We start from the raw sequence: 8,536 nt of genomic DNA, 5'->3' as shown, positions 1-8,536 counted from the left end.
ATTTAGCTGTGTATGCGCAGCAGCGGAAAGAGCACATAGGTTGCCGGTTCGGGATCAGAGTGCTTTGTTCCTAAACACATTCGTACAAGAGTCCAATTTAGAGGACATCGGGGGAGCACTTTCGAATGTCAATTTTCCGCAGTTTACGCATTTTCAGCGTCAAAGTCACGCGAAATTATACATAGGGTGTATATCAGAAGCTCTCGCGCCTCTGTGCGAAAACTACGAAGTTAAACACATGTTCTTCAGTGACCACAGTTTTTGTGGGGTGTTTTTGTGGGGTTCGGGATGGGAACGCATCAGTCGTACAAATTTGTTTTGCCCTGTACAGAGTGGTGCGTTGGGTTTGAATCATTTATTCCTACGGCAGGTTGTGTCCAGATTTATGTTTTTGCGGAAACAAAAGGATTATTTTTCTGTAGACAATAGTGCGGGTTGGCCTGCGTGATGCACTGCTAGAACTGGATGTCTCATTAAGTGCCACTGAATGTGTGAGAGTACGTGGATTTTTGCACGAAGTAGTTAAGTCCATAAAATTGAAAGAATAAAACACGGAGGACAAGCGCAGGACAACCACATACCATGAAAGCAAGTGGTTGTCCTGGTGCTTCTCCTCCATATTTCATTCTTTCAATTTTATGTATTCATGTTCAACCCGCTCACCTTCACCAGTAGTTAAGTCTTTTTTCAGTTTTTAAAGGTTCGTTTTTCTTTAGAGTTTCCGAGCAAGGTCACGGGCTGTTGGGCGGAGAACCTCTTCCAGAAAATATACGCAAGGTGCTTGACAAAGGCCCTAAATTTTGCACAGAGCCGAAACAGCAAGGAGTTTATATGGTGTCTAACATCCACGACATCGCTTCAAAAGCCCAAGAAAATGATAGAACGAGATGCTTAGCAGACTGCGTGGACGTAGTACTGAGAGCAGGTCCACCATGTGAAAGGAAGTTGAACGTATCTCGGGTTGTTGACCATTTCCGAGAAAACAACTTAAACCTGGTGGTCTCCGACAAGGAAGGAGGCTTCGTTGAGGCACCTAAAGAAGTCTACCTTAATAAAGCTCAGTTGGCGATTGACAAGAATTTTAACTACTTGGAAGGGCTTAAACCCAAAGTGATAAAAGCAAAGGCTCTCCAACTTTGCAATAGATTGGACTTAACTCAGAAAACAGATTACCGCAGCAAAAGGTGTCCAATTGGAAGTGTTTTTTTACGGCAAAAACTCATAAGGAAAGTTGCCCATTTCGAGTAGTAGTAACAGAAAAAGGATCATGGCAGGGAGCTATGTCTAGATTCCTTCTAGACCACCTTAAAAATCTTGAAATCAACGATCCTTTTTTGATTCCCAACTCGCAGACATTGATAGAACACCGTAAACAAGATGGCACTACAGTGAGGTATGGGTTTTCGCTTGACGTGGAAGACTTATTTTACTCAGTCCCACACAAGGAAATGTTTGCGGCAACCAGTGAGTGCATCGGCAACCATGGAACAGTGTCCTTCCGAAATCACTGCGGTATCTCCGTGGAGTCATTCATGGAGCTTCTGAAGTTCTACCTCACCTCCACTGTAGTGACGTTCAACAACAACACATATATCCAGAAAAAAGGAATATGGATAGGCTCATGCGTGGCACCAGTTCTGTGTAACATCTTAGCCCAATGTGACAAGAACATAGCCCAGAAGCTCACAGCAAACCTGGTATCACGGGTGTTCAGATATGTTGATGATTATCTTGTCCTACTGCATGAACGACCTGAACAAAATGACTCAACTGTAAACAATATCTGCACCACGTTCTTTACTCAATCTCAGGGACTAAGGATTACCCACGAGCAACCAGATGAAAGCAAGCTTCAATTCCTAGATCTTCAGCTGTCCTTTGAAGACAACCATACTTGCTGGACATACAAACCACGGTCCAAAAAATCACTTCTACCATTTGATTCGGCCCATTCTAAAATAATCAAGAGAGGAATTGTAAAATTCTGCTTCATAGCACCCTTGCAAAAATCATGCAAGCACACAGCCAAGCAGAGTTTTGTGGCACAAGTTCAAGAACTACAGGAATCTGGGTATACCAGTTCTTTAATGTTCGATGTAGCAGAGGGCCTGACCACTCACAATGAAAGAAGAAGAAGAGATAAGACACGGCGCCCGGCAGTGATACCCTACCAACACAAAGTATCACACAACTTGAAACGAATAGCGTCAAAATATGACATACAGGTTGTAACATCAGCTCCTGACAAACTTAAAAAACTGTGTCCAAAAATACTCCCAGAACGAAAAACAAGAACACTGCTCAGTCCAGCACGCACATAAATATATCAACTGCAACGTCAACATCGTTTACGAAATTCCGTGCACATGTGGGAGAGTGTACGTCGGTCAATCTGGGCGCTGCGTAAATGTGCGACTGCGAGAGCATGAGCTTTCCCTACATGCGTCACCGTCTGGACACTTGGCCATACATGCCAGAGACCATAAATGCACTCCTCTATTCAATCAAACGCAAGTACTCAAACGCTTTCGGAGCAAGAGAGCCAGAGAAATTTTCGAGGCAAAAACTATAATCGAAAAAGGAGACACGTGCATTAGCACACCATCAATTTCACTGTCTGAGAAAGAGATAGGGTACCTCAACCTTTTCTCTTAATCTGGATGTTTTTCTTTAATTTTATTTTTCTATCAGTCCTAATTTTTTTCAAATAATTTTTAATCATTTTACGTGGGAAAACAATTGGAATTTTAATTTATTAAATCTCCTCTCATGTTCGTCTTTCTCTTATGATGCATTAAACAATCAGTTGTTAGTAAGCGCTTGTCCTGTTCATTCTTTGTCCTGTCCTTGTCCTTCGCGCTTTTGTAATTAAGATATTTAACCAACTAGCCCAACAGTTAATTTTAAGTCACGCGGAAACCGACGTACAAAGATTTCATTGACATTGTTTCACCTGTGCCTCTGTATCGCTTTCTGTACTTTGAAGGTCCCGTCAAAGGTGTGCTTAAATGAGCTATAAAAGAATGCCAGTGAAGCCGTCGGTAAAAACTTTCTTTTCCCAATAGCATAGTGGCACGCTCCCCGTTAAACCCTGTCTTAAAGAAAGAAGGATATTCGTATCTGAAACAATGGAACATATATTTCTGGACTGTTGGGACGCGATATTCCGCTGGGACACACTGGAGCGTACTCTCAAAAAAGACCTTTCAATATCACTTCATGGGATTCGTTTTCTGCCCTTCGACAACGAAGGGGGCGTGCTTTATGATATGTGTATGGTACTGCCATTGCAGGGTACGTTGAAGTCAAGGATGGCTGTGCGGCACGCTGACGTTGGCGCACGGCCCGTCAGGGTTTATTTTGTTAAGAGCGTTGCTTACATACGAGATGCGTACAAGAGTCAGAGTGTGCACGCAGCCCAAATGGATGCCCTTTCTTGCCTAACTGATCGCCTTTAAAGTTTTTTAACCAGGTCACGCCGGTCAGGGGAAGGCTGGGCGTCCCGATGGTTGGGAACTATCGGGAAGGTCGTCTGTCTGATCATTGTCAAAGCTGCAAATGTATGCCGTTGTTTTCCGAGTGCAAGATTCTGGCGAGGCACAGGGAAAAAACTGTGAGGGAGATAGTCGAGGCAGATGACATTAACAAGGGCGGGGCAGCATGTGCCAGAGTGGCCTCAATTGATCTATTTGACAAGGAACGTGCCTTCCTCAATGACGCGGCCTAGCATCGGGTTGGCTAGTGATGGGGTGGTATCAGAAACACGGATAGTATATAAGTGACATTTCATGTAATAAAATCAGCTGTTAGTAGCGCACTGTGGTGTGTGATTCTCGCCTTTGTGTCCTTGTGTTTTGAGCGCTAAAATGCATTCCAAGTTCGATAACCCATTGAAAAAAAAGAGGGTAATTTACAATTAAGCTTAGTCCAAGACCAGGGTCAATGGCTCAAAGCAAATGCCACCACAGCTATCTTTCAATCTCGGACCATTGTCACAAAAAGGGTCTTACCGGATATCTCGTCAAGGTTCATTCACGAGAACCGGTCATTGTACTTTCGGGTCACGACAAGAGCCTATGTCTTGGTTTCCGGTTAGTGCCATACTATTTGTGCTTCTTAGAGAAAGGAGAGGTTGTGTTTTCGTAACAGTGAAACCTATGGACCATAGGTATTGCATAAAATAGGGAAGGGGGTGGGGGAGGCAGTTCAAGCTTTTCGATTACACTCTTTACCATTCCAACTCGCGCGGCTGCGGGGTAGGTTGATGGAGTAGGACGGGATGAATCCGAGCATCCCAGCGACTACCTCCGAGCTTTCATTGATTTTAAGGTATTGACGTTTATCGCAGCATCACTCGCGTGCAACGTTTGTCGTGGGCAAATTAATGTTAAATCCAGCTGAAACATATTGATTTCTACAAAAGCGTTCTCTCTTATCTAGCACACGTTTACACCCGTATATTATTTTTTTTTTTATATAGGAAACACTGCAAAATAAACTCCAAATTTTGGATAAATAAGATTCAAACAATAATGAACTCCGATAAACTCCGACGTCTTTGCAAAAAAAAAAAATAAAGTCCGAAAAACTCTTTACCAATTTAACGATAGACTCCAACAACACGGAATCACACCTATAGCATACATCTATTATAACCTTGTTCGATGGCATACGAATACATAAGTCAATTAATTCCAAGTCATGATTCGCTGAACAAATATCAAAAGGAGATATATAACTTTTTGCTGCGATGAGCACACCGCCGCCCCAGTCACTTTTTCGGTCGTGCTGAAAAACGCTTTATGAATTAATCGAGAACTTCTCTGTCTTGAATATCAGGTTTCAGCCAAGGTTTAGCTCCAATGACTTTCGGATAAACCGTTTTCTAGTGCGCTATAAAAGATGTCACGCTTGTCATATAAGTGGGAACGCATCTTGCGTTATATGGCACAAGCGCTGGCTGGCTGTGTTGACTGGCAGATGAGCGTGACTCGGGTAGCGCGGGACTAATGCGCGTGTACGTTGCGATGCGCGCGTGTGGGCTCGAGGTTTGGTGGTGGTTCGATAAAGGCTACCGGCGTAGCTGGTGTTCTCTTGCGGCTCCTGTCTTTGGTCCTCTTGACTCGACCCGACTCGGTACACGACAACGCTTAGACATGAAGCTGCGATTGTTAATGGAGAGGACGGAAAGACTGATTTGTATCGCACACAGCAGCATGAGGGCACGGCGATAATACCTCGTATTTTATTACAAGCACTTAGCTATGACGCTTGAACCACAGTTTGAGGCGCAGGGTTAAAGACTAAACGTTCGTTGTCAAGAGGCAGTTTCCAGAAACGAACCTTGAATATTACGTTCATACACGTATAATACGTTCGTCTCTTAGCAAAAAAGGGTATACTTAAAATACAGTTTGATTTAATTTAACAGTCGTATTATTTCTTAATTTCCTTTTCTTTCTGTCCACACTTAAATTATATGTTTTGATTACATTAGAAATGAATGCCTAATACACTGTCAAGCGCATCAGAAGTATGCCAGAATTATGTTCACATATTTTGCATATATGTCGAAATATGACAGAACTATGGGCACATTTTCCATATATTTTAAAATATGGGAATAATGTTGGAGCTTCTCTTATATGTATATTTAGAAGTACGAAACAAAAATTTGCATGACATATTTTTAACATACAAGGAATATATGGGAATGTAAGTGAAAAATGTTTGGATGTATTCAGAATGTACCTATCTACGTTAGTATTTATGGTGTATTTAAAATGAATTAAAGGTGTTCTTCAACGATAAAAATCATATGTACATGGGATATACTACTAAAACGGTATGGTTATAATCTTAAAATGGTGCTTGAAGTAATAGAAAAATAGTAAACATTGTGACCATCCAACCCAAAATGCAGCCTTGTATACTGTAAGAGTTCAGCCGATGGGCGGAGCCTGTCGCCTGCTAGAAAAAGCTGGCTTTACGTTGCCAGGATGCGAAGGTTTTTGTTGTTGACTACTCCATTCTCCCTGTGCTAGTTGAAATTCGCGGTGCGCAGTTGTTTTATAAACACAATTCCTCGTACTCTGACATTTTTATGGCTAAAATTCGTCACTGTATCCGAGCATCGGTCATCTTGTATTTATCTCCAAAACCAAACCTTATAATAAGCTTTTTTATGTTGTTTTTGAGCGAAATGCTTTCTCAAACAAAATGGAATCTAGAAATCGGGCGCACGGGTTCGCAGTGCCTCTCTTATGGTGAATTCCGCTCGCAGATCTCAAGCACTCCAAAAGCGCTCCATTTCGAGCGCGCATATTCCGCTCGCAGATCTGGCTCGAGTTGGTCATCATCCGCTCGTAGATCTCTGGAAACACCCGCTCAATGGAGCGCCTCCAGCCCCGCCGAACTTGCTCCGCGGGATTTCAAAGATCTATCCGGAACTTGACAGAGCGCATACGTCATTTCCTTTTTAAATCGACAGTGCGCATGCGCGGCGAGGTTGGCCAGGTCGCCGGGGCCGGGCCGGTCGGGCTGATCGGGCCGTCGAGTTGGATCTGTTCGGATGCGCCGGTTGTTTACGTGAGATTGTGACGGCTCGAACGCTTCTACCTCGCGTAGATCAGGGATACAAAGCTGGGAGTGGAGCGTGGTAAATCGTAAGCGCTGACATTTGTGATCGTGAGAGGAAGAAGAAAAAGAACGGGACAGAAAATCCGGAGGCAGACGCAAGGTTAGGACTGTTCATTCTGCAGCCAATGGTAGTTTACCTTTTTACACTGCATGCCGCCGGCGTTTTCCCGTGCAATAAAGCAAGAACAGATTAGGCAACGACCGTGCTTGTGATGGTTTGTTACCTCTGTGTTTATTCAAGTTTTACCAGCAATCTGAACTCCACCGACGGCGATCGCTGTGCGTGCCCCGCAGCTTCGAGGTGGCCGAAAGGTATGTGACGGTGGCGAACGCGGACATCTTCCTCATTATTTGTGACACGGGCTCCACGGTACGGACATTTTCGCCCGGCCTCGCGTGTTATTTCTGCAACTAAGCAGTGACAGTCGTCACTGGTCGTCGGAAAGATCAGTCGGCTGAGGCGTTGGTGGGCTTGCCAAGTTCGAGCAAAGGCCGTTTTAAACGGCAGAGGAGGGGGGAACGGGGGGCGAGGGGTCGCTCCAAAAAGGCGAGTTCATCTTCTCTTCGTCGATTCGGAGCGGGTCTGACGGAGCGGAATTTCGTCTCCCTCGCGGATTGTGGAAAGCGCTTCAAATCTACGAGTGGAATTCACCATTAGATCGCGCTCGTAGCGGCACTGAATTTCGGCGGTGGTGAGTTTTGGGACATAATATTCAAACCATTAGAGTTTAATTTTTGACAAATGAGGAATGAATTCAAGATCATATACTTTTCATAGATTGTTATAGATCAGTAAGTTTAAGCGCGTGATTGTGTGTACAACACCAAAGAAGCTTACATCAACGAGAAACGCTTTCATTGTGATGACGGGTCACGGCATGCCTGGCGTGCCTAATTGAGTTTGGGTCCGAAATTCGATGTCACTATGCTAGACTGTCCGCACGTTCAAAAAGTGCCAAACTCTCTCAAAGATGTTCAGTGTTGCCAAAGGCGAGACTGAAACACGGAAGTATGGGATAGAATGGAAGAGTCTTTCCTATCTATTCCGAATATATTAAGTTTGCATCTTGGCGTGTTAAAAGTGTGCTTGGAATGAACTTTTAAGAACCGTATATTTTCGCATATTGATACACATATATTTAATATTGAGTAAAAACTCTGTAAATATGTCTTTAGCGTTTTTTAAAGCATTTTTAAAGCAAGTACATTTCGGCATATTTTAGACGCATTACGTTTTGCTAAGGGATACACTTTCCACACTCAAAAAGTTCGGTACTCATGCAAAAATCATTATGAACATGACCTGTCATTCACAAAATTTGTCGTGGATCGTCATAATGAATTGTACAATAACAAATCTTTTTATTATCCGTGCCTGTAGGTAACCGTGCCGTGTAAAAATGTTAGTGTCTATTTTTCTGGTGAACCATTTCTATAAGAATGATCGCAAATCTTTTTTATATTTACGTTTGTTTATTCTACTAGTGTTAAAAGATGCGTCATTAAACTCGTAGTTATCCAGTTGCTCTTCGATGATTCTGCAGCCCCGAAATAGCTGAATACGAAAGCGAACATCGCGGAAATATTTTGACACAAAAATGTATCTTTAATTATAAAGTGGATTCATCTTGAAAGTTTCCCATCGTAATATTTGATACAACGTTGGTGGAAGATCTGAAGCGATTATAAAATTGGGCCAAAGAATCCCAGATTGAGTCTGCACCATATGGGTTTACATATTAATGCCAATTGCCGCGGAGCGCAGTCGTGTAAAAAAGGGGTAAATTAAAAAAAAAAACGAAACATGTGTAGGGTCTCCCCGAAAAAAAAAAAAAAAGGTATTGTTTTTTTAACTGCAAAAAGAACTACACATCCCTAAACATTTTGTCCTTGCGGA

Source organism: Ixodes scapularis, unplaced genomic scaffold (genome assembly GCF_016920785.2).
Source record: "Ixodes scapularis isolate PalLabHiFi unplaced genomic scaffold, ASM1692078v2 PGA_scaffold3__209_contigs__length_174095766, whole genome shotgun sequence".
Classification (NCBI taxonomy): Eukaryota; Metazoa; Arthropoda; class Arachnida; order Ixodida; family Ixodidae; genus Ixodes; species Ixodes scapularis.
The sequence above is the reverse complement of the archived record's forward strand: the minus strand, read 5'-3'. Positions refer to the sequence as shown.